Below are 25,843 nucleotides of genomic sequence, written 5' to 3'. Positions count from 1 at the left end.
CGCGCGCGCGCAAAGAACGGAGAATGAAAGCGAAACTGAAAAGCCACCCGTCTCCGCTAGGAGCGCGCGCGCGCGCGCAGCAGAGAGCCGAAACCGAAAACACCCGCGGCCGGCGCAGGGGGCGCTAGGAGCGCGCGCGCGCGCATGCGCGGACGGGTGGAGCAGAGGGCGCGCGCGCGTCGCCTCACTCAGTTTCTCTCGGAGCGTCGCGGAAGACGGACGTGCGCTCCGCGCGCTCGCTCATTTTCTGGCTGGCTCTCGTAGAGAGCAGACGTATGTTCTCCGCGCTGGCTCAGTTTCTGCCTGGAAGTTGCCGCGGGGGAAAAGGTGAGTGATTTGACGCGCTCCTTTTCTCGTATGTTTGCCGTGTTTAGCGGTGACCGCGCTCGTGCTAAGCCTTTTCTCGCATGTTTAGACTTGTTTTGCGGTGTCCAAGCCTGTTGACGCATGTTTAGCGATGTGTGGTTCCCGCCTTGTGTTAGCTGCGTAGTGTTGAGGTTAGGCCTAAGCGATCGCCCCCCCGTAAGCCTTTTTCCTCGTATGTTTAGTCTTGTTTTGCGGTGAGCAAGCCTGTTGACGCATGTTTAGCGATCTGTGGTTCCCGCCTTGTGTTAGCTGCGTAGTGTTGTGGTTAGGCCTAAGCGATCGTCCCCGTAAGCCTTTTTCCCCGATGTGTACTGTTTTCTCCGTGCTGTTTTAGCAGTAGCGGTTAGACCTTTTCTCTCGCATGCCTAGACTTGTTCAGCAGTGCTGCCATTTTTACCTGTCGCTAGTATCTTGTTGTCTGTCTTTCTCGTCTAGAGCTATGATAGTGGCGCCATCTGGTGTGATGCCTTGCAACTAAGTGGCCACCTGTCGTCGATCTCTGCAACTACCAGTCGTCAACAAGCAACATGGCGGGCGCTGGTCACTCGGGTGTTGCGGAGCGGGTTCTTCGCCGCGGCATCGTTGATTTTCGAATAAATTGTTTCTCTCCACTCTATTTCCATCTTTTTATTTTATTTTCTACCTATTTTTTTATTTTTATGGACACAGATTGTCCGCAACGCACAGGGTGGTCTGGACACGTCCTAGATGCTCCCCAATTAGTGTGATGACTCCCTGGAGGGTCCTGATTAATGTGGGGGGTCCCAATTAGCTCTAATTGCTAATTAAACGTGTCCAGAAGCCTTGTAGCGTTGCGGACAGTCTGTGTCCAGTAACTACTACTCATATACAAAGTGGGCTTATTTCTTTCAACCTCTTTAACCTCCTCATATCAATAATTGATGCCTTTCATTAGTGCAAAAACAGTACGGAAGAACAAGATTACTTCGTGTTCACTTATTTTCCAGTGCACTTGAAAACGTTCACACATTCCGTGAACTTTCCATTCCATCGTCATTCCATTATTACGTGTATGCGTGCGTGTATGTGTCAAGCAAGAAAACCGCTTCGTTTCATCATTTTATTTTTTATTTATTTGTTTTGTGTTCCACTATTCTTAAAGAGGCACGCACACTCAAAATGAGGTGAGGCGCATGGCACGTGAAATCATAGCGATAGTGTGCCGCTGTGCAGCATGTACTGTGTCTCCAGCCATAGCCAGAATGTAGTGGTTGTTTGGTTCCCCAAATTCGCTATCTCCAACGCGTGGGCAGTGGAAGAGAAAGCCGGATACCAACATAGACAGGAGACATGACCAGCGACTATGTCCCTTCCTACCTTTATCGTTGCTCAAAAAGCCATATAGGTGTGATTTCAACTGAGACTGCAGCAGACAGGTACAGAATAATGTGCTTTCTCTGTAATACGCCACGCATAGCTACGTGATAGATTTGTATCGCCTAATCCGCATGCTGTAAATGTGCACAATGTTATCATCCAAATTGCGAAGAATGAGAAATCAGACACAGGTTGGTCGCTCGGTTTTGCTCGGTTTTGCTCAGTTTTGCTCAAGCTGCGAAGCGATGACCAGCCGAGACGATCGGAGCAGTTGAGCCATACACGCCACATCCCGAACCACGCGCCGCCACTAAAAACAATACAAGAATCGACAAATGTAGGAGCAAACGATACGCAGCCCGCTTGCTCTCGACGGCTCCGCGCTTACGAGGAGGAAACCGTCACTTCCATAAAGGAGAGCAAGGAGGGTGAAAAAAAAAAGCGAAGCATAAAAAAATTAGCTTTTTATACACCGATTGATTTTTTTATCTACAGCCATCTCAAGCCTAGGGGATCCCAATATTGTTCACTTACTGGTCGTGTGTTCGAAAGAACGATTCTCAAAGGGCCACCAAGGCTATTGCATTTTGTTGAAGCAGCGGTGTGCGTATATTCCCCCTCTCTTGATACTGTCACCATTTCATTCCACTCTCTAAAAATCAGAATATTTCCCGAATCATTAAAACTCCAGAGTTTCAAGTCTGCAAACAGCCACAACAACACATACGTGATGATGATGACTGAGGAAATTCCCCACTACAATATTGGACCACTACCCCATGGCTCAGAGGGGGGTTATGAGATCTGTAATGACGATCATGATGAGAATGTGATGCGCAGAGCAGAGACTTGAGTTACGTGCCCAGGGTTTATGTAACACGCTGGACGCATGCACGACGTGATGGCCGACGAAAACAAAGTCCGCAAACTTGGACTGCATATTGCAGAAAACGAAAAGGCGCCAGTGAAACGAGAAAAGTTTCGGTGCAATAGCGGCATCAAGAGAGTTTCTCGTCTGTGCGTTTCACAGACGCAACACGGATCCCATTGAAACATATGAAATTGAGAGCAGCAGTTGTGTGAACAGCCCCATACACATAAATATACCCGTGCTCGGCCCATGAAAACTTGTGTGAAACCGGCCTCGTTGCCACGTACCCTCCGAGCGAAGGTTTCGGAAAGACCGCCGCGCGAGAGACAGAAGACAATTTCCTCCAAAGCCACTGCGATCCGCGACACATGCGCATGCGGGATGCTCCGCCCCCAGCGCCCTCAGTCTGGTCACACAACCCAGGAGTGCCACGCCTCCTTATCAGCAGATGAAAAGCGAAGGAGACTGTCAACAAGGCATATTGTTTCAAGTACGGCAAGCGTGGGCACATGGCTCGTCATCGCTCATCGCTCTGTAGCGGCACTGAAATGTCGGGGCTGTTCAGGCCGCCATCTGACTGTACTGTGCGACTTATGGAAGCGATCTGACGCAAGGTGTCCACAACCGTCATCTGCCTCCGGCGACTCGAACTCCCAGTCCCCATCTGGACCACAGAGCCCAGAGCACGCTACAGCTACGGTGACTGCGACTCATACCAGCAGCATTGGTCGTTCATCCGATACTACTACAGACAGCGACAGTATGGGCGTCTGGAGAAAGTGACAGCGTCATGGTGCGACTACCCCAGACAGAACAACATCTCCTATGGACGTCCGAAATAGATCCCAATGTCCATATCCGACAACCGACCTCCGTGGGACTCTCGTCGGACATTTATGGAGGGATGTCCGTAGCCGTATATCCGCAGGAGGTCCTGTCGCGGCTGCTTCACGGAATGTCCGAATCAGCTCCGTGATGGAATGCTGTACGGATCATGTATTTGAAGAGAGGGGGAAACGCGGGACGATGTAGCACTGTAGAAATTCGACTTGCCATGAACCAACTGACTTTCTCAGACTACATAAGTAAGAAACAGAGACATTAGCTCTACGCCGACTTAATACGCCGAACAATTTCCCTTTTTTCCGTAGTTTGCGCACGTAATCGAATTAAATTTAGACATCTCACCCTTCATTTCGACTCACAGGCGAACAAGGCTCTCGAATGTGTAGAAGCTCGCGAGAACACAGATATACAGTGTCTGTTCCCTGTTTGGAAGTGAATGCAACCTCATTTTCAAAGCTTTTCGGCTGGGTGGCCCAATCTCTTGTTGCTATTTCTTCTTCCTTTTTCTTTTTTTTGCTTTTTGAAACGCCGCGCTGAATTTCCGTCATGGGAAGCAAAGCTCAGCAACAGAAAGTCGTAGAAGAGATGGGAGTCCTGACCGCCGATGATGGAATGTCCCAGCGGGCAGATGTTCGTGGCCTCACGCTAGGACGGTGCCGGTAGAACTGTAGCACCACCCAGCCGAAGACGAAGTTCATGCGCCACCAGCAGCATATCGCAAGGCGCGAGCTTTAAAACTTCTTCAACGGTTTTGGCCGCCATGAAGCTAGCCAGTCTGGCTCTGACGGTCATACAATAAACAGCCTTCTCCGCTATCATTTTTTGGGAATCTTCACTTAAGCTTTCCCACACTGGTGACCCGGACAACGAACTGCCGCCGTAGGCCTCAATATGCTTAGTGACTCAGGGGCCAGCACCGCATCTGGCCAGCACCCTACCACGATGAACTACGTCGCTGTCCGTTTGCCCCCCTTCTGGCACAAAAACCCCAGCATCTGGTTCATCCAAGCTGAGACGCAATTTCAGCTCTCCGGCATTTCCTCAGAGCTCACCAAGTACCGGCACATTGTTGCAGCGCTACCACCGGAAATTGCTATCGAAGTTGCGGACGTGCTCCAAGCCCCACCGCAAGAGAACCATTTCACCAACCTGAAGTCTGCCATCCTCGATCGTACCACCCTTTGCTCGGCGATCGTGCATCGACATTCGACGCCCAGTTGCTCAGGAGCTGTTTTTGCAACGCCTTCCCCCGCAAGCCCGGATGATTCTGACCGCAGCGTCAAGTCTTGCCCTTCACGATCTTGCTCAGCAAGCTGACAAAATCATGGAAGTGGTCGGCCCATGCGTCGCGTCACTCTCGCAGCCTTCATCCGACCCTTCGGAATCCCGCTGCGATTCTGACCGTTGTCGCCAAGACCCCGTGCACGCGCACCTTGATTCCTTGTCAGCCGATATTTCCCACCTCCGCGAGCGCATCGACGCTCTTTCTGCTGACTGTACAATCCGCCGTCAACATTCCCCGCACCGCCGCCGCTTCCGAGGACGAACTTCTCGCACCCGCCGCCGCTTGTCTTCTCCGCGCTCCGCAGACTCCCCAGTTCCTTGGTGTTGGTACCACCATCGTTTCGGAGCTCGTGCGGAGAAGTGCACTCGGCCTTGCGGCTAGTCGAGAAACCCGGCAGGGGAGCACTGACCTCGAGCAGCAGTCTCCCATCAGTCGCCTGTTCTACCCCAGACAACCATGTTACATCCTCTGTATATCCATCTGATATCCACAGTTGGAGATTAGATATCCACAAGATATCAGAAAAGGTCCAGTTGACATCCACTAAGTTACTTATGGATATACCTATTGACTGCTGGTGGATTTCCACAATATGTCCAGACGATGAGCATGAAATATCTTCAGGACATCATCTGGATATACCTACAGAATATATATTGTGTAGGATGTCCACACAATAACCCTTAAGATATTTTGTGGACATCCTGGGGATGTTTCTTTCATGAAATTTCTTTTATTCAGGTTTTATTTTTGTGACAAGGAGGAGACCCTAGACAAAGGGAAAAATTAACAGACAACAAATTTTCAGACACTGCAACGAAATTTAAGGTCACACCACGCTTTTATACACAAAAATCTCCGTAAAGGCTATGCTTGTGCCTATTCCTCCTCTCCGGAGATTTTTGTGTATATAAGCGTGGTGTGACCTTAAATTTCGTTGCTGTGTCTGAAAATTTGTTGTCTGTTAATTTTTCCTGTTTCGGGTCTCCTCAATGTCATTATGAACGAGCTAGCCTATCGATTATTTTCCTGTTTGCTTGCCAGAAATTATTTGAATTCAATACATCGCTTATTAATTTTTTTTTTCAATTGTGTGAAATCTCAAAAGGCCATTCACTTGCGTGTGATGCATTAAGGATCACAAGGAGCTGATGCACTTTGTAGTCCTTCAACTTACAATAAACAAATCGTAACACTTTTGTACAAGATGCAAATATTTTTATTGATGGAAGATGTTATGTTCAATGATATGGTTATACAAGAGTATTTGAAGAATTGAGCTCTGTTCCCAATCTCAGGAACTATGAATATGCAAGTGCAGTGCCGGCCATATAGTGAGCGACCTTTGTGCCATTATGCCTCGGATACCTGGAGAGAGAGAGAGATTAAAATGAATAAGGTTCTGAAATCGTTCGTGAACAGGCTTCTGAGTGGTAGTAAAACAGAAATGAACACAGCACAATCAGGCAGTGTCACAGGTCCGCGCCAGTGCCAAAATAGTTGCAGTACAGAGTTAAGTGAAAGTAGCAAACAATGGAACAGGAAGGGTAAATGAAACGCGTCGGAAACTCAGGCCCACTGTACATCTGCCACGGTAGTAGGAGAGGGAATGCGCCAATCGCTGCTCATGAGAGAAAGAAAAGGTTGGGATAAGAACGTAAACGTAGCAATAAGGTGGCATTTGCAGACTGGTCACCATGAGACCATTCTACGTGCACGCAAGGAAAAGGAAAAGCTGTGGGACTGCGCAGAAGGCTGACCTACTTTCATAGTGTATTAAATGTTCGACACCACCTTTGTGAAACAGTGTCTGCCCTGTCCCATACCCACGGCAGCTTAATACAGTTACATTACCCGACTGCCTACTGGACCTGGCAATAAGCAAAACACAAGTATCCAGCGAATAGGTCGTCATCGCACAATATGGTGGGAGACATTTGTCTTGGCGAAGTTATGAAGCGAACAGCGGTGTTTTAAAGAAAACGCAGAAAGCTAATAGAGCTGTTTCACGTGAGCATGCTTCCCACCTGTGTGTTTCACATAACGAGACAACCAATGGATTCATATATCACTCATCTAAGCCTCAGCGACTCGCCTATACCTTGCTCATTAGCATATGCTCATTGTTGAAATAAAGTTTTTATATTTTCCATTCTGTTCCAATGTTGTTATTGTGCACGATTCTCGCTCCACGTGCAATGAGGCACTCACAATGTTGTGCTCGGGACAGATGAACAAATGACTGCATTGCAGCACTGCTCTGTAGAAAAATATTCTGATGTGAATCAAATTCATTACTTAGGAGCCCTGCTCCCCCTTGTTGACATTATGTTTGTAGGTGAAAAAGGATATGAGCTTTTCACAAAGAAAAACATACCACAGCCTTTTTTGCAACCCTTTCTTCTTGAAGCTTGACACGGTCGCGAGCATGCTGCAGCCACTTTTTTATAACGGCCTCGGTTTCGTCAACTGTTGCAACAAATGACTTGTTTGACCTAGCTGCATCTGGAAAGTGTCCAAACAAATAGAACATGTGACACCTAATTTTCTGTACAAAAACAAATTTTCTCTGAAATTGTGCTCCACTGCGTGTCACATTTGTATGAAAGCGGAGAACACACACAGGATTGCACCTTTACATCCTCTGCTCCACGGGATGTAATCTGCAATCGACAACACTGGCAGATTTTATAAGAGCCTACACCAAGGCATGCCACACAGCCTATGAAGCAGCTTACTGCCACCTAAAAAAAGAAAAAAACACTGATAGGCAACGCGAAAACAACAGGGCTTAAACATAGCTGGGGTTCCGGGTTTTTGGAGTTTATTGTGCAGCAAAAACGCAGTTCTCACATTTACTGCTTCAACACAAAGGAGGCACACGCTTAACAACACATATCGTGCGATGAACACTGAGGTATTCCGCAATTGCAGATGCAACTTTTCTGTGTACAGTGCTCACTGTTATGTGGCAGTAGTTACGTACGACAATCTCTGCATCGCGATCACAGGACTATGTGAGCGCCTTGAAATCAGGGTATTCCTTGATATAGTCGCAGGGTAGCTTTAGCCTGTGTCCCATTTTGTCGTCAGCATTGCAACTATCATTGACCTTTCAAACAGACCACCCCGTATGACCTCGTTCGATGCTTACTTTAGTGCTTATAGTCAGTGACAACATAAGTCATGAACACATCCCCGCCCCACACACAAGAATCACTCCGCATGCGCGAGTTTAGCTACATCTCAAAGCGGGGGAATCGTGGGAAGGCTGGTAGCCAATCGCAGGAGCCTTCCACGAATGCGTGGGACTTGAGTTGTCACTGACTATAGGTCACATGAAGGGCAAGCAAGTTGGGAAGCAGACTGGAGGGAAACCCAGGCGACGAATCCTCAATTGGTCGACGTGACAGCCGAAGAAAACATTTGGTCACAGGAACCATTATCACGTTGTGGTGGGGCCGGTATCCGAGGTTATAAGAAACCCAGGACACAAAAGGAGGCAAAAACAATAACCCGGTTATCAGGGAAAACATCTGCCAAGCGGAATCCTTCGGATTAATCCCAAACAGCGGAACCCAAACCATAGCTTACCGAAAGATGTTCATATCATGTTCCAACCATGTTGGCTCTTGAGCCCGCTTCACACTAGGCGAACACAACATGAAGAAACAAGAATGCATGATCAAAAGACGAGATCGAACAAAGTTTCCAGCAGAATACTTTCGGCAAACATCATCCCGCAGTGCATAAGCAAACAAAGATATCGGATGGCAACAAATGTTTTGTTAGTGTGATCGAAATGGAAATGAAATTACGCAAACATGCATAAAGAACATGTTCGCCAAACAAAAAGCTATGTTCTGGACATCTCTCGATTTCCATAATGGAAGACACCGCTGCTGGAAGTATTAGCGGCAACAATCACAGCGAATCACGTGGCACATGCATGGTAGTGTCAACTGTTGTTTGCAGGAGAGACCGTGTTAATTCATATTACTTGTGAAATCCTGTACGTTTGGAATGTTGAACACAGACTTTACGTTCTCATAGCATGCTGCGCCAGATGGGGTTTCAACAACGGACATGTTCATCATCGTGCCGTACAACTTTTTCTGCTCGTACAGCAGTGTAGTAGAGCGCAGGTGTTGCTAAAGTGTGACCCTTGCCGTTGCCCATGGAACCATCAGCCACATGGCACATCAGTATCGTCAGAATGACCTCCAAGATGGATTGTTACCCTAGCATGTTTTCTTCATTTTCGTGTGATGTGGATAAGTTGAAGAGCACCAGCAGAATATGAAGTGTTTTGAGAAACAATGTTCACCAGCACTGCTGTTTATCGGCGTTTCTCGTTTTCCATGTGCGGTGTGACCTAGAACAAAAGCAAACCATCTGCACCGACGTGTTTTTTATCCCCTGTTCTTGTGTTTGCCAGTGTGACGAGGTCTTTATCATATGAGGGTGGGGGAACTTGTGAAGGAGTTAAAAACGCTGCTATCATGCATGTTCCTCTTCACATATTGAAGCTCTGTTCTGCTTGTAAGAAATGGGTGAGAGACAGCAACCTAAAGCTGCACTCAATCAGATCTCAGATTTCGGATGATCGCTACCTAACCCACCACAGAAATTTTGCAAGAACTCTCTCAAGCTGGAAAAGTACATACCAACTATAAGTGGCCTCACATTGACATTGCAAAACTTCTCCTTCCCCTTGTTTCCAACCCAACTGTAATGCTGTGCAACGTTGTCTGTCATAATGTAGGTCAGTATCTTCTTTGTTGCGATGGTCACATTCTTCCCGCCAAGACCTTTGAGTTCCGAAAGCTGCAAAAGGGTACAAACATTATTTCGATGCCCATTTTTTAAGGGGTAAGGGGTGCGGAGCCATGTTTCTGTGAGTTTCTTTTTTTTTTCTTCTGGGAAACAAATTTGCACACATCAAAACCCTTCGTGCTATCCGGTAGAATGACACATACACTTTCGTCAGACGTCTTAATCTGGAAAATTTTTGGATGGCCCAGACAATCCCCTGACTTTTCTAATTGCATCAAAATTCCCAGACAAATCCCTGTTTTCCAGGTTGTAGATACCCTGGGTTCTGAAACTTTTATCAAAGTTGTCCCAGGCAATTAAAGACGCGGTGTGACATCATTAAGAACCGAAGCTGTTCACACTGCGGAGACAAGGGTTTGGAAACCTCCGCTTTGATCAACCTGCATGGGATCAATGGTTCTAGTACAGGCACAAGGCAGCACATCTCACTCCTGAAAGATCAGGTTTAAATTAAGAGGACATATCACATACGTCTCAACTCAAAAATGAACTTTTTTCTGCGATAGATGGCGCCACAAGTCGGAGGAGTGAGGAGGGCCCTCACTCCTCCGACTTTGTAAGAAGTCCATCGCGTCTCTGATTGGAGGACACGACAAGCCCACGTGACAGGCGGAGACCTATGAGCTGGGTTGTGTTTCCTTTATTTTTAGATTTTCTCCTTTCCCCGATTTGCTTTTGCGCGGTGGATTTCGTTGTCTCGCGTTTGCTGTTTACGTTTTACTGGCATTTCTCGAACATGCCGTGTGACTGTCGCGTACCGCCGTTACCACCTCGCTTTCTCGTGGATGAAGATTGCTCTGATCGGTAGCAGCGGGCTAAAGCTTTTCACCCGATACGCAGAGACTGTCCGTGGAGGTGTCTATTCGTGATATAGTAATCGTAGTTTTCAGTTTTCGTGGTGTCACAGGATCACGTGTCCCTGAGAGTATCGGGGGACTCCAGTTGAGCTGAATAGCGATTTTTGTCAGAGGCAGCAGTATCCAGAAAGGACGCGGGGTTGTCGACGGTCATATGACACTGCAACATCCCGTTGCAAAACATCCCTGCTTTTCTTGCCAGTGACACTTACGCTGTTGAACCATGACGTTCGTTGCTGTCGATTGGTGTCGTGAAAGCGCTCCCATTATTTCATAGTAGAACTCAAGGCCGGTGCGCTCGCACAGGACTGCTAGCAAATTTCGATAGGGTTTCGCACTCCCCTTTAGAGCATTGCGCGGGCCTTGTCGGGCCGTGCTTTACGTTTTTCGCACGTGCCCGTGCCAGGTTCGGATTCGACAACACATGGTGCGGCATGTACGTCAACAGACTTCATGAGACTCGACAGCTGAATGTTTGTGTCGGGTCTCGGTTCTTCTTCTACATAGGGGTTAGGAGATGTCAGCCAGATGGCTACGGCTTGCTACTCAAAATTCCACACACATGCACTCACACACGTGGGGGCCCACAGGCGTGGTGGGCGCGTTTGAACAGCAGAAGGAGCGTCCTTCAACAAAGCCAGAGAGGAGCAACCGCGTACACACGACACCGCTCTCTCCGTGAAGCAGAGTGAGACGCTGATCAAGAGGAAAGCCGAAGTGCGGAGTTTTCAGGCGTAGTGGAGGCAGGGTTCTGCACGACACGCTCTATCCTGCGGTGCGGATCCCGGTTTGGAGTTTCCCGCGGGTAGCGGGTCGGTTGCGGGTGATATTATTGACACCCGCGCGGGTAGCGAGACTGTTGCGGGCAGCGTTTTTGGCACAAGCACTGCTGGCGGGTCGGCCACGAACAAGCAACGGCTACAGCAACAACAACGAAGAGAAAAGATCATACCAAATAATAAGTAAACAAAGGCGCCGCAGCCCCTGCTGGTCGGGTCCGGTTGGGTGTGGATTTCATTTTCTGGTAGAGCGCGGGTGGCGGGTCTTGTCAGAGGATTTAGGGGTCGGGTATGGATTTCACCCTCAAATAATGGGTTGCACGTCATACGGTCCAAGTGCCCATTTCGTCGAACTACCAAGTGTCCGTCTGGCTTACGCGAACATTTGGGAAAACAAAATGCGTGATAGCGCTTTTCTATAGAAACGGCTGTCTTGTCCCCCGTCCCGAGTTTCTTCAGCTATCAAACAAACCAAACAGTGCACGTATGCACAGGTCATGCGCATTTTGGCACTGTAGTTGCCTCTTGAGAAGGGGTAGAGCACTGCATGGGCCGGATTTTTAGGCCCGTGCCCTGCCCATACACCAATATTTCTATACTGAGGCCCTATCCAAACCCACCTCTGCTCTAAGTGTTCCCCAGGCTCGCAGCGGGCCCGATGGCCAGTCCCATTTGTCCATTCCAATTTTCTTTCTGTGTTCTCGGGAAGGATAGCTCCATAACATACCCGAAAATCGTGCCAAAATTTTGGCGGCGATTTTGAGTAAATGGCCGCCGGATTTGGCCAATTTCGTGATACAGTGTGCGTGCAGACGGCAGGTATCGATTTGTTACTTCCTTCACTGTATTGTTGTTACTTTTTTATGGGGTTTAATGCTAGCCGGGCCTTCCTCAACCACGATAAAAATTTCATAATTCCAAGATAAAGCAACCTGTCTTCCAGTCTGTTCAGGCTGACGTGTTGAATTGTTTGTCTGAATATTCGATATTTCGGACGCGACTGTTTATCATAGTGTAGTTTGCATCAATTGCGGACTATCCGATTCAAAAATAAAAGAAAGTGTTTATTTCCGCGGCAATCGAACTATGATTTCATTTTCACCGTCAGAGATCGCAGGCGAATTTCCATCCTTTCCGCGGTGCATATACAGTTCATAAAAGGAAGCTTTTGACCGCTCGATAAATAATTTGTTGTTTTTAGTGTTTAAACATATGATCGTCCCACTACAGCGAAGGATTCTTAGGAATACATGCAGAATGCTCATGACAAATAAATCCGGGTTTGGGTAGCGTGCCGCGAAATCTTGTGGCAAACGTCCCCACCCTCACGGTCATCCCACTATATTTGGTTTTGCTGGTCCATAAGGCCCTAAACCAATGTGCAAAACACCACAAACGCATTTGATTTTATTTATATTTTTGCATGCGATGGGTTTGTTGTGTGGGCCCCGTCACATAACATCCGCGTCTGCACGAGCGGGCTGCCAAAGGCTTGGTGGTCGCGTCGACCTCAGCGAGCAGACGACCAGACAGCTGTGGAGAGGAGGACTACGCAACGGCGCCAACTGCGTCTCGCGCACGCCACAGACGCACGCATGGTTCTCCCTTGCAGCTTCTTCGGAGATCAACTGACTTTGCAGTTCGCCGCACAACGCATTGTGATCCCAGAGAAACGTAAACGATGAAAGGCGCGTTGGTTGGCAGTAGCCAGCTGAAGTTTATGACGCGCGACAGGCTGTTCGTAGACTCTGACGTGGAAATCGTCACTTTTAGCTATCCCGGAGCTACAGCGGCCCGTCTGAGAGAAAAAATCCATCGACTGCACCTAGCAGTAGACTGGATCGTCATGTATATCGGTGGCAACGATATCCAGGATGGGAAGAGTGCCGCAGCTGTTTTGCGGGAAGTCTCAGTAAGTACAGATTGCAACGATTTCAATCTCTGTGCTGCTAAAACCCATTTCCTCTGACACGCCAGGGAAGATTCATTTCCATGAATGGTCTTCTTTCACAGGATACCGTTGAGGTGGCGAAAGGCTACGCGGAGCATATATTCCTGTATAAGCTGATGCCACAGACAAGGCGGCCTGAACTTTCTGGCACAATTCAGGGATATAACGCGATGCTGCGCACGATTCCAGCTGTCCGTGCCGGTGACGCTACGGTGTTGAGCATTGACGTGAGTAGTCGCTTCTCGAACGCTAACTCTGGAACTTCCTGGTGGTCATGGCAGGTATTTTATAATGCTCGTTAATTTTGGAAAAACAGTGCGACAAAAAGTAACTGGGGCTACCTTTGTGGTGCTTGAATTACAAACAGTTGATGGTCTTGATGCGGTACCTGTTTGTAATTCAAGTATCACAAAGCTAGTTTCCAGTTGCTTTTTATCGCGCAATTTTTCCGAAAATAAAATGCGTACGAAGTACTGGCACATGCCTACCAGGAATTCCGGTTTATTTGTATTGCTGTCTTTGTGAAGTGCTGTTTGCAAAAACATTCCGTATATATGTTCAAATATCTTTTCCAGCACAAGGTCTTTACCAGGAACAAGGAGGTGAAAGAGGGGATGCTTTCACGGGATGGCTATCACATTTCGACGGGACGGGGGTTATCGTGCCTAGCAGGCATCCTCCGCACAGCCCTCGTGAAACGCTACGGACCATGGCTGAAAGCACCGGGTCCGCGTCGTGGCATCGTACTCAAGCCAATGGAGTCGTGTGAAGAGTGTCGTGCTAAGGGACACCCCACGAGTGCATGCAGGCCTGTGCGCTCACCGTGGTGAACGCTCACCATTTTAGCCGCCATGTCATGACGACACAGAACGATGTTACCACTGTTACCTGCTGTATTATAACAACCACGTCATCTGATCCCCAATCCTATGCTCACTTCTGTCAGCAGCAGCAACGTAGTCAAAGCTTTTTCTAACCTGTTCCTCCTGCCATCGCATACTTTGTCCCATGATTAGTGTACAAATGGCCCACATCATACACAAGACCTGCCCGATAAAATTTTGTAAACAACTATCATCATTCCGATGGAAATTTTGTAATGGCTTCATGCCGTCTGCCAGCTTCCGGCTGGGCTGTCTGCTCGTTACCCTAGGCACCCTGAGACCAGTAGTTTCCTTAGAAGTTGGTCCAGGGCACATATGCCCCCCTCCCCGTGATATTTCCTGGAGCAGAAACTCTAAACACAGCGAGGTGGTGCATGATAATGCGTGTGAAATTTGAAATTGAAAGACTACTGCATTGCTTGCCACTATGAGTGCGAGTCACTGATGCCCACTGTAGCCTGAATGAGATGGCTGGGTATTTTCCTACGGGTGCAACTCGTGCAATATATTTTGGTTAATAAAATATATTATGCTTCATAGCAAGCTTTTCAAGAGAAAAAATGTATTTCTCCTCAAATTCGTATTGTGGTCCGTACAGATGTGTTTGCAGTGTTCCCCCGGTCTCAAGTTTTTCTTCAGATGAAATCTGGTCAAGGTGACCAATAGCCATTGTTAGTAACCACTGGTTCACAGATTACTGCAAGCAGAAAATCCTAGACAGCCAGCACCCGAAAGATTAAAAAGAAATCAGTAGCACGTGTTCACTATTGGTAGATTGGAGATATTTTATTGAAGAACGCAGCATGTATACATCGTCACGTTTTCTGCATTACTTATGCGTATCAGCTCATGCTTGTAGCCTCAGAATGTTCATTCGTGGATACAGTATCCAACAGCACATTTCATCATTGGCGATGTGGCATACACACATAATGAAGTACCATACAGTCCGCTGCATGTAGGCGCACTTTGACATGAAGGTCTCGCACATACGGCATCAACATATAGCATCCTGGTGGACAGAGCCAGGTTCATAATATGGGAATAGTAAAAACTTGGAACGTGTTACTCAGCAACGAGTTTCCTTTTTGAGCAATGAAGTAGCAACTGATAGTTGCTTTTGCCATGCTTGTCAGTTGGCAGCTAAAGCCTCAGAGTGTGTGTTTATGGAAAAAAAATGTCCAACAGGGCACCATTCATCATTGGCCACATAATGCTGAACCAGGTACAACACTGGCAAGGGCAGGTGCTTCATAATCAGGGAGAGAGTAGGAAATTTTCAAATGACAGGTAAAGACAGTAACACTTAGGAAGTTTGACCTTTGGGCGTCTGGCCATCATATTTGCAGTAGTACTGGATACCTGAATCTGAAAATACAATTTTCATATGTTGAAATGACACCCAAGTAAAGGCAAGATGGCAAGAGGACGTAACGCAGAGCGACATGTTGGGATGTTGCTCGTGCTCAACAATGCGGGGAACTGGCGACAGTTGGGAGACAGCTCTGCACAATGATACTTACCGACCTTGTCAAAATATCAAAATGGATTCATACTCAGGATGTCGACATCTGAACAGGCTGGTGGAGCTTCAAAAGTGCTAGGAATACCATTCATGTTTCTTTCCACAATTTTCATACACTCAAGCAAAGGTAGAATACCGTGATGGCCTCACACATATAGCATCAACGTGTGGACGTGTTTCAACCATGCCTGGGAAGAACGACGGTTTGGGGACAGCTTTGCTATATCTTCATAAACTCAAGCCAAGGCAGAATACCATGATGGCCTCACACATGTAGCATCAACGTGTGGACGTGTTTCAACCATGCCTGGGAAGAACGACGGTTTGGGGACAGCTTTGCTATATCTTCATACACTCAAGCCAAGGTAGAATACCATGATGGCCTCACACATATAGCATCAACGTGTGGACGTGTTTCAACAATGCCGGGGAAGACGGTTCTACGGTTGGGAGATTGTGCACCATTCTCATACTTAGATCCTCACGTGCTGATGGCTGGATTCAGATTTCACACTCTTACGCCATGTTTAAAATATGACAAGCATCGCACGACTAGTCTGTGGATTTATACATAGAAATATATTAATATAAATATTTAGGAAAATTGAAAAATATGCACAGATATGCACAGTAAAAATGGAAAAAGGTAACTTAAATATGAAACACAAACGTGAAGATATGCAGCCTGAGCCAAAGTCGAAGACATGTATATGGAAAAACATTCAGTAAATTATGAAGCAAAATGGATGAATATGCATTAAAACACTTGGCAAAGGTGGAGCCGCACAAACTAAATGACACGTAAATCCACAGTCTAGCCATAATTACAGAACAGCGGCAGGTGAGTTATCTTTACCAGTCTTCCGTCTCTTTCTGGATGAATCGCCCTGATTGGAAGTTGTTTTGGCGGCATCACAGAGCGAGGCAACCTGATGGTCACTCTTCTTGTTATCTCTGAGCTGCAGCCCACGGGACTGACGAGGGTCAACCAACTCCGGTAGAAGGCTATGCGAGTAGAACAGTTGAAGGTGGCCAATCATTTTGCTCCAGAAGCCATCATTTCTCTCGATCTTCTGGACAAAAATTTCCTCGCCAGAATATACCACAAAAAGACAAAACTGACGTCGAGTGATGTGGAGCTGTCCCTGCACCTGATAGTGGTAGTCATGGTTTTCCTTCAACGAAATATTACCAGAGTTATCAATAGTGCAAAAGGTGATTTTTTTTGCCCGCACTCCCTCCACAGGGGTAAGGGGCCGAGCCGAATAAGGGCACTTCACTTCCACGACAGTGTCATCACCGACAAGCCCATCAGGTGTTGCAGCAAGGTATGCAAACTCCTGATCAACAACAAGGCCGCATGGTGAAACAGTCACCCCTAACTCATCCTGCAGCTTAGCAATTGCAATGGGCTCAGTGTCGCGACCATATCGGAGAGCCTCAGTGTCAAAATGACCATAGAGCAAGGAACGAACAGTACTTGCACTGCTCGTTGCATCTCGCATCTTGCATACCTTGCCAAAATTAGAAGCGGTGAGTCGCTTTCGCCTCTCCTGCATCCACAAAGTTCTCCCTTCTTGACCTCGAGTATCAGCCTCGAGCTGCTCTGCATCTGGTTGGGAGAGCACAAGGGAATCCTTGTACGCCGCAGCAGCTTCAACATAGTCATCGTGGTTCATGTCTGGAGCATCCACTATGGAACCATAGTGGTTGTCGCTGGAAGCACGCTTGCAAGGCGCACCTTCAAGTGAACGCTTACAGCGAGCAGCCCCAGAACTCCGATGCCTTATGCAAGCAGCACGAACAGCTGCTTTACGCTTCAGCATAATTTTTGCATACTTCCCAGGGCTGGTGTTGTACACTGCCTTATGTAGAGCACGATGGTACTGCTTAGAGTTGAAAGACACGACAGCTCCTGAAGCCCGCATTCCGAATGATCCCCTCTGGGAAAAGTTTATTCTTTTACCGCCAGAAAACTTTGCAACGAGAGAATTGAAATGTTCTGCAGCATTATTGTTAACGTCAAGGATCAAGCTGCTACCATTGTTTGCCAAACGACTCATCGCTACAAGGATTTCATTGAAAAGTCCGCATTTCCTGAGCTCTGGGACGTGATTGACTTCCCCTTCTTTTGGACCACTGCAAAAGTAACCCGCACATTTTGCGTGGTCGCCGAACACATGGAGTGGCCCATTACGGATATCAGCCACCAGGTTCCGAATCTGATCTTGTTTGCTGAACTCGGCCTGCTCTTTGCGATAGTGAATAGCCCTAGCAACTCCAACTCTTAGTCGAACAGCATTATCCAGAAGTAGCTTCTTCAACGATGGGGGAATGGGGGTTGTTCTCTTTGCCAAAGCAACATCTCGAAGACGACTTACATAGTTTCGAAGAAGGTGGTTGCGACATTCTACCTTCTGAACTACCTGATGCTGGTACGGTGCAGCTTCAAGAATTGACTTGTATGTGCTCGAATCACCGTCAGCGATCAACTGCAAGTACTTTACCCCGTGCAACTCAATGCTGCGCCTGAAGCCTTCAACGACGATATCCTTCTCCATACTGGTAGAGCTGCTGTCCCAGTTCTTGAAGCACAGATGCTTTTTTGGGCTCGACCCTGCCTTGGAACTTGCGCACAGTGTACAAAATTTGTTCGGGACGCCTAGGAACAGTACTTTCTTTGTGCGGTACCCAACAATTACAGCCTGCAAAAACGAAAAAATGTCAGGATTGTATTCCACAAAACTCTACCCCCAATGACAATGTTTCGAGGAATTATGCATTTGTACGCGTATCATACGAATTAATGCCACAGGATGTATACCACTCTAGAAAGTGTGTTTACCAAAAGACAGCAGTGCCACTAATAGCACCAGAGGGGTCAACTTTTTCCTCCAAATAAATGCTCATAGTGTTCTTTCCACAAATGGTGGGCACAGACTTCCTGTATATCCCGTCTGCCAAGCGGTGTGCAAGATAAATCCTCCTTTTTCGGGCACCTTTATTAAGTGTAGATAAAAATTTTTACTTACCAAGCCAGAAAGAGCGTCGTACTTGTTCTTGTATGAACGTTTGCACCAAGCACCATCGGCAACGACCGTAATTATAGGAAAACCGTCAGCATCGACGTCCCCAGCCTCCCTAGCTAACCGAGCTTCCTCAATGCCTGCTTTTCTTATTTCTTCCCAAGCTGTTTCGTCGATTCCTTTAGCAACAATATCCTGATACTTACTGTACGTGCTACCAGCCATGCCGGGTATGTCCAGAGCACCTAGGAGCTCGCGAAGGCCTGAGAAACCAGAACCTATAGACACGATACCGTTCACTGCTGAGGAATTGACGTCCATGCGTTGTTGAACAAGTTGATCAACTGGTGCCTCTGTTGTGACTACATCTTTCCTCAGACACATCCTGCACTTCAAACTGAAAGAGCTACACAGACCTCGCCGATGTTCTGATACAATTTCCATGTCAGCCAGGCCGCAACCAAACGGACTATGTACCGACAAACTTTGCAAAGACGAGAAGAAGTGATCAATCTCCACTATACGCCGACCATTCACACTGCTTGTGCGCTGACTCTGTGTCTGGTGAACATTGCCAGTATCGAAAGATGAAGATCGACTGGGTGTAACAGCGGCAGTGATTGGAACGGGACTTGCTCTGGAACCGGCAAGCTCGTCACAACCTGAACTGCAGGGGACTACATTATCTACCTCAGCTGAATCAGCAAATGACGAATTTGAAGGACGAATTTCGCTTGTGCTCGAAGCGAAACAAGCATTCCGACCGGCATCAGTTACAGTTTGAGGAACAACACTACCACCAAAGGTTGAGCCTACAAGGGTATCTGCGCGATGTGGAGTCGTCGAAGTGCAACGATCACTGGGAACAGCACGGCTGGAGCATCCTGCATTACCAAAATCTCTCAAATCCGCAGGCTCCGTCACATGCCTGCCTCTACCACGTAAATTCGCAAAGTCCTTCTTCTTACGTTTCCGTTGTCCGTAGACGTGACTTCGAGCCATAATGGGTAAATACTATGAACACGCAGAAAACACACAAGGACAGAGAGCAAATGAACAGGACAAGAAAGTGAAAAAAACGCGTAACTTAGCCACGAATTGGTCACTTCAGGACGAACCGCCGAAACCACGGACGCCGATCAGCTGCTGCGCAATACGCGGATGGTTACGAGCGGACTACGTTCGGGCGCTGCGAGCGGACGGCGCCACCTTCCGGAATCAGTGGTAAACGCCTTGGATGCATGCCTGTACTCACTTTTAATTCTTTTTCGGAAAAACAGAATGCTAAAAACACACAAAAAACGCGTCATTTGAATCCTGAAACATGTCCCCGGTTAACCTCAGAAGCGGATTGTTTTTATTTGCTTTCATTTATTTATTTGGATTTTTTGAAGCTGTAGCGACAAAATTCATTTCTTTTTCTTTTTTAAAAAAAAATTACAACGCTAGAGCGATATTTCAGTTCCCAGAGTTAAGATGTCTTGACGTCACCTTTCCGATGAAAGTTTCCGCATTCCGATCTGTCTCGTAGTTCAGCCACAAAACCTATGCAAAGTTCACATAGAAAACAGAGGGGTTCCCACCTTCAGGGGTCCGTAAAAAAAATTACAACGCTAGAGCGATATTTCAGTTCCCAGAGTTAAGAGATCTTGACGTCACCTTTCCAATGAAGGTTTCCGCAATACGATCTGTCTCGTAGTTCAGCCACAAAACCTATGCAAAGTTCACATAGAAAACAGGGGGTGGTATGTCCTCTTAACAGAGAATTGTGTGACACTACATGAGAGAAAACTAATATCTAAGCATTAAATGAATGAGCACTCAGAGTACGAAAATACTCTCACCAGTTGGCCCTTAACTTCTTCTACAGTTTCATCAAAATGTTTGAAATCTTCCAGATTGTCAATTGGTTCTTGCAAAAGTGCACATGGTGCTACACACTCTTTCTGTACGGCTGGCAAGTTGTTGAGGACATCTTGCTGCTGTTCGATCATCAGTCTGATTATATGGAGCTGCCGCAGGACTTGCTTTTGAAACTCTGGGAGTAGAACAATGCATAAGAAAAGTGAACCAAGACATGGAAGCCCAAAAGCTATGTTTGTTTGCAAGGGGAGGTACTCGTACTGCATTCAAAGCAGAGAAGCCTGGTTCTGCCTCCTTGCCACTCTTGGAAAGACTGCCTCCTACCGTTGCTCACTCTTTGACAACGCTGACCAAGTGCATGAAAAACGCATGAATCGCACCACTTAGCATGCACGTAAAATTCCGGTCTTACAACGAAGCTATATTGACTAGGTGGACCACTGGCCATTTGTGTAATGCAGCTGCAATATCTGCAGCTTTCTTTCACCATTTTATGAGAAAGATCCCCTTTCGTACGGAAGTCAAAGGTTTCCTTTCTTGACCGCTGCCTATATATTCCGCACCAAGGAAGGACGGCACCAGTTGGCTACCTTACTGCATGCAGTAAAAAATTGGAACATAAAATAAATTGAACACAAAAGCTAATCATTAGAAAAATCTGGAAATAGGTACCATTTTGAGGAATGCCACCCTTCTTGGCAGATGTTGCTTCCGCTTGTGCTGAATGAGATTTGAGGTATTGGTGCATTGGTTATTGCGTACATATTCCACAACTAAATTTTTGCACACCTGTTGTGCTGGAACCTCCCGCAGCACTAAATACTCGGTTCCGTGTGTGATTCTGCAGTTGGCTTTGTGCCCTTTCCAGCTGTGGACTCCTAGCCCGGCCCAGATGTTGGCTCTGTGCCTGACCTGAATGTTCGTTGTGTCTCTGGCTCAGCAGTTGGTTTTGCCCTTGAATATGCTCTGGGCTGTGCTGCTGATTGTGCACTGGCGTCATGCCTTCTGTGTCTAGGAGGGCATCTGAAATGACATCGATGTTCATTTATTTATTTATTTGTTCATTTACAAACACTGCAGACGGCTTAGCCATCTAAGCAGAAGAGGTTTCTTTTTGTCTAGTGCTCCGCTCAAATGCACGAACATTTGGCTAAAATGAAAAATAAACTAAATTATAGCTATAAATAACACATTACAGTGCACACCTGACACTGTAGGTGAAGGGAAGCCTTGTGGTGCTGTTGGGTAGCGATCAGAGGAAGATGCTGCCGACATCCTAGACCTCTTACTGGAGCTGTCACGTGATGAGTCTTCAGAATCAGATCCAGATAAGTAGCGTCGGGGTCTTTGTACACGACGCCTCTGTGGTACTTCATCTGTGGAGCCGAGGTCGGACGTAAACTGTGATCTCTCGAGCCGTTTTCGAGCAGCCTCGTAGGATGCTAAAATAAATGCAAGATGGTAGCCCACGACATGAGACTGTGTTTTGCCGAAGAAAGACAATACATACAACATGAAAATACAAGCATGGCAACTGAAGTATATACAGCTGGTTCTCATGGGTAGTAAAGGTACCGCGGAAGCTAGTATGAAGAAGTGGCTATATTTACAAGCCATGAAACACTGAGTGCTTGGGATATGTAAAAGGAGGAACACACGACAAGGGATTGAACTGACAAAATATCTGTTAAGCTTTATGTCTTGTCTTGTGTACATAATCCCTTGTCTTGAATTTTAGTTCCCGTTTTCGGGCAAATTTTGGTACCGGCATCGGTTTCTTCTGAAGATGGTTCTATGTGTTCTTGGCATTCCAGAGAGCATTTTATCGGTTCTACAGTATACTGCTGACATGATGTAAATAAAAGGACAGTACGTACCCCTGCACACAACATTACAAAGTTCATTACAGCCCCTCATTACAATCTTCAAATTTTATTGCTGTTAACGTTATCAGCCTTGATCTTTGTTTCCGTTTCCTACTGCCGTATCAGGTAGCCAGCCTTGCGTTTTGCTTTTGCTGACGCTCATGCAGTGAAATAACAAACCTCCAACGTTGAGACAAGAAAGAAACCTAACCAGAGTTGCCCGAATGCACTCTTTCATGTTTTTTACAATGTCAATGCATTACTGGAATTATATTCAAGTATTCACACTTAGTTCAGCTTAAAAGTAGAGGGTATTTCCACCACTTGTGAGTAGCTCTGGGTAGTAATTTCAGAAGGTTCCTTAGTGGAAGCAGGTTTGTTTATAATATGCATCTCATTGTTACACCCACAGTACAGTAGGGCTTCACAACGGTCTCAGTACTTACAAAAGACACCCATCACTTTTGACAGTGTGCTGCTTCCAGTCTCGCTGTGCTGTCGCAGAGCTCTTCACCAGTCTTGTAATTTTGTCACGCTTTCCACTCGGCCAGGCACACAAATCTCCTTCTATCCACGTCGAAGGAACCACTTCAACTTCCACAGCTTCGATGAATTCCACTATTGCAAACGACATCTAAGCACACAATAACATAATCAGTTCTAACTGGCTGATTGCCTCCCTGTTATTGCAGACTATGCAAGTTTCAGTGTCACTCTAACACACAATAACAAACAGCTCAAACTGGCAGGTTGCCTCCCTGTCATTGCAGATTATGAAAGTTTTGATGTCAGTTTAAGTGAATTATTGGAAGCACGGCAGCTTTTCCACGGTATGGCAGCCGCACAGCCTTATTCACATGCTTCAAGGGCCATGCTTGCATAACTGTGGACAGGTCCGAAACTGCACAAATACCTAAACGAGTGGACTCATATGGTACACTGTAAAGATCTTCTTTGCGATTGTATTTGCATCCAATAACGCAAGGCTCCCCGGTTGACTTCAGAACGGCAATGTTGCAGACATCAATGACATCAGTCCCTATGATACAACACCCGTCTGCTTTGTTTACAGCCAAGGTGAACGTCGGTGTTCTCACGACATGATGCTGTGGTGAGCAGCACTGGGGCAGCATTGGGCCGGAACTATGGGGGCTGCGAAACTCAAAACCTCGTACTGCACACTCATCAGAACCAGTGTTCAGGAGTTGTCCTTCTTCAGTCCGATTCCACAGCTGAAGCAGAGGGTCTTCATGCTTACGAAGCACCTTTTTAATGTTTCTCATATTGTTTTCAAATGAAAACGCACTAAATGTGTCTAGCGGTCCATGGAACAAAGAATCGTCAGCGAGATGCAGGAGACAATGAACATTGTGTGAAACTTCCCCTTCTCCATACAATCTGGCAACACCTTTTACCACTGATTCCAGTAGGGCTTTGGCATAGTCATTGTGAAGTGCATACAGGGTTTTGTGTGCAAGCAACGACACTGCACAGTGCAATGCAATAAAGTGATTGTACACTTCTCTGTGTGCTACGGATTTCAGTACAACTGGTCCACTGTACAAGAGGAACATCCTAAACTCAACCGCTTTCCAGCGGTCGAGCTCATCCAGACCTCTGGGCCTCCTGGCAAACTCCCGTGGCATGTAGTGCTTCAATGATTCATGCTCTTCTGACAAAGCATTACGACCTGCAGGTCCCAGTGCCACATTAGACTTGGCTCCCATCCAGTGCTGCATTAGCTTTTTGACCACTCCCAAGCAGACTAAATGCATATAATCGAGAGGGACATTCCTCACACAATCTATGGGCAGTTCTGTTAAGGTTGACTCCCCATGGTGGTAGTCTATATCGTACTGCTCACGAAATGATTGGTCTGTGCGCAATGCACCAACTGTGTCAGGAAAGCAAACTTTACCGATATGGCTTCCCTCGACAGTGCACTTTGGACAAGAGTGGTAGCCGCTGTGCCCTTTTGTCATCAGCACGAATGTCCGTGCTGGGGCATCACAAATGAAACCTTTAATGGTGATGTTCACCAGTTTATCTTTAACTGTGACACCTTCCATCACAGCGCCCTTCAGCTCACTCACAAATCGTGACAGGAACTCATTCGAAGAATGGGGTTTCTTGTCCCCCTCGTAAACACCCACAATGAAGGGCTGGTGGTCATAGTTTGCCAACTTGCACTGAATTGGCCAGAGTTGCATCTTACTACTTTTTGAAATGGGGAGGCCATCAATATTAAAATAAAGCTGCACCTGAGATGGAACCTCCCTTAGTCCTTCGATTGTTCGTAACAATCCACCCTGTAGTCCGAAGTGGCAGTATTTTCCAGGGGAGACTACACAAATATCCGCGACTACCTTTGTGTTTCTTGGGGTTTTCAATAACGACCTGCAATCGTGCGGCAAGCTGGCAAAACATTTGTGCTTGACGAGTCGTTTTAACAAAGATGTAGCAGCCTTCTGCGTAATGTTTTCCTCCAAAACCCAACACCGTAATTCTGATATCATGTCCTCTGCAGTCTCAATTTCACAGTTGCTACTGCACGTTGAATTTGGAGAGCGACTGCCACTGACAATTGGGACAACATTCTCATCTCTCAATGATAGCGTGTCATCATCGTATGGCCCATCATCGGACGCTAAGGGTACCCAGTTATCCCGTGCAGCTTCGTTTTGTGTTGAATTCGACGGTACAGTGGTGCTGTCACCAACGGTGATCTCTGTTGTGTCCAAGGGTTGTACTGGGGTGTCGACGATCACACTGTCGTTAACATCTTGCAGAAGCTCTATCGACGCACGTGAAACTCTAGCGCCTGCACGGACGGCCCACGACGGCGTTCTTGTTTTTGGCATTCCTCTAAACGCTGCACTACATGAGCACCTCCGAAAAACCACCAGCCTCGGACGAGTCCTCGAAAGACCACTGAACGCGCGAATAACATGAGCTTTTCACAAGAGCAACGCGACGAACGTTAGTCCCCCCGCAGCTGCTCTCAGTTTTTCTCACCAGCGAAGCTGACAAGCGATTGCATGCAGTACGGGTTCAGAATTCTTACCTTGACAACTCTGCCTTTTCCCCGCGCTTTTGCATGTGCGCGGCGTCCCGTGCGTATAGTTTCGGATTATGCTGTCTGCGAATTGTTGCTGTCCTGGGAGTTCGTTTCCCTCGTTTTGGCTCCAGCGCTATACTAGGAACATGAAAAAATTGGCTCTAGATATTCACAAAGACTGGCAAACAGTGCAAACTTACCACTGACGCAGAATGTCACGCAGCCCAGGTTGTACGCCAACGTGCACCGACACCAACCGACACGAAACTTCAAAATAGATAATGATGATGGACGACCCTATTGATAGCGATGCTACCACCCTATGATCGCGTCCGAACGAGTGGTTAGAACCATTAAGAACGCTTGTAAATATAGTTTCGCGTTTCGTTTCCCCCTAGGAAGATAAGTACTCGGCAAACAATTAAGCTTGCATTACTGGACGAGGTTTTAGTAGCAAAAACAATGGATGGAGGGATGAAGAACGCACTTGGTC

At 47.0% G+C, this 25,843-nt stretch overlaps 4 long non-coding RNA genes across 4 annotated transcripts; 1 reads left to right on the top strand and 3 right to left on the bottom strand.

Annotated features, from left to right (window-relative positions):
- Window positions 1-220: 220 nt before the first annotated feature.
- On the top strand, window positions 221-977 carry LOC135387067 (uncharacterized). The gene is made up of 2 exons (XR_010420824.1): window positions 221-327; window positions 802-977. It is a non-coding gene; the product is annotated as an uncharacterized LOC135387067 (long non-coding RNA).
- Window positions 978-5,908: 4,931 nt separating this feature from the next.
- Window positions 5,909-9,687, bottom strand: LOC135387066 (uncharacterized). Its single transcript, XR_010420823.1, has 4 exons — window positions 9,374-9,687; window positions 8,301-8,354; window positions 7,084-7,211; window positions 5,909-6,074 (listed from the first exon to the last, which is right to left on the bottom strand). It is a non-coding gene; the product is annotated as an uncharacterized LOC135387066 (long non-coding RNA).
- A 10,833-nt stretch (window positions 9,688-20,520) lies between these two features.
- LOC135387065 (uncharacterized) lies at window positions 20,521-21,320 on the bottom strand. The gene is made up of 3 exons (XR_010420822.1): window positions 21,217-21,320; window positions 21,100-21,147; window positions 20,521-20,602 (listed from the first exon to the last, which is right to left on the bottom strand). It is a non-coding gene; the product is annotated as an uncharacterized LOC135387065 (long non-coding RNA).
- Window positions 21,321-22,773: 1,453 nt separating this feature from the next.
- On the bottom strand, window positions 22,774-25,611 carry LOC135387064 (uncharacterized). The gene is made up of 3 exons (XR_010420821.1): window positions 25,551-25,611; window positions 25,357-25,488; window positions 22,774-22,926 (listed from the first exon to the last, which is right to left on the bottom strand). It is a non-coding gene; the product is annotated as an uncharacterized LOC135387064 (long non-coding RNA).
- Between the last annotated feature and the right edge of the window lie 232 nt (window positions 25,612-25,843).

This window comes from Ornithodoros turicata, chromosome 3 (genome assembly GCF_037126465.1).
Source record: "Ornithodoros turicata isolate Travis chromosome 3, ASM3712646v1, whole genome shotgun sequence".
In the NCBI taxonomy this organism is placed as follows: Eukaryota; Metazoa; Arthropoda; class Arachnida; order Ixodida; family Argasidae; genus Ornithodoros; species Ornithodoros turicata.
Note: the sequence above shows the minus strand (reverse complement) of the source record. Positions and strands in the feature narration are given on the sequence as shown.